The following is a 608-nucleotide window of genomic DNA, read 5'->3' as shown; positions in this document are numbered from 1 at the left end:
CTTGTTTGTGCAGTGACTCACACCTGTCATCCCAGCACTTCGGGGAGGCCAAAGCAGGAGGATCCCTTGAGCCCAGGAGTTCGAGACCATTCTGGGCAACATAGCAAGACCCTCCATATCTACAAATACATATATAAGAAAATTCGACGAGGGAGGTGGCTCAAGCCTGTAATCCCAGCACTTTGGGAGGCCGAGGCGGGCGGATCACGAGGTCAGGAGATTGAGACCATCCTGGCTAACACGGTGAAACCCCGTCTCTACTAAAACTGCAAAAAATTAGCCAGGCATGGTGGTGGGCGCCTGTAGTCCCAGCTACTCGGGAGGCTGAGGCAGGAGAATGGCGTGACCCCAGGAGGCAGAGCTTGCAGTGAGCCGAGATGGCACCACTGCACTCCAGCCTGGGCAACAGAGTGAGACTCCGTCTCAAAAAAAAAAAGGGCCGGGCGCAGTGGCTCAAGCCTGTAATCCCAGCACTTTGGGAGGCCGAGACGGGTGGATCACGAGGTCAGGAGATCGAGACCATTCTGGCTGACACAGTGAAACCCCGTCTCTACTAAATACAAAAAAAACTAGCTGGGCGAAGTGGCGGGCGCCTGTAGTCCCAGCTA

The sequence above is a fragment of the Piliocolobus tephrosceles genome, unplaced genomic scaffold (assembly GCF_002776525.5).
Source record: "Piliocolobus tephrosceles isolate RC106 unplaced genomic scaffold, ASM277652v3 unscaffolded_21206, whole genome shotgun sequence".
Lineage (NCBI taxonomy): Eukaryota > Metazoa > Chordata > Mammalia > Primates > Cercopithecidae > Piliocolobus > Piliocolobus tephrosceles.
Note: the sequence above shows the minus strand (reverse complement) of the source record.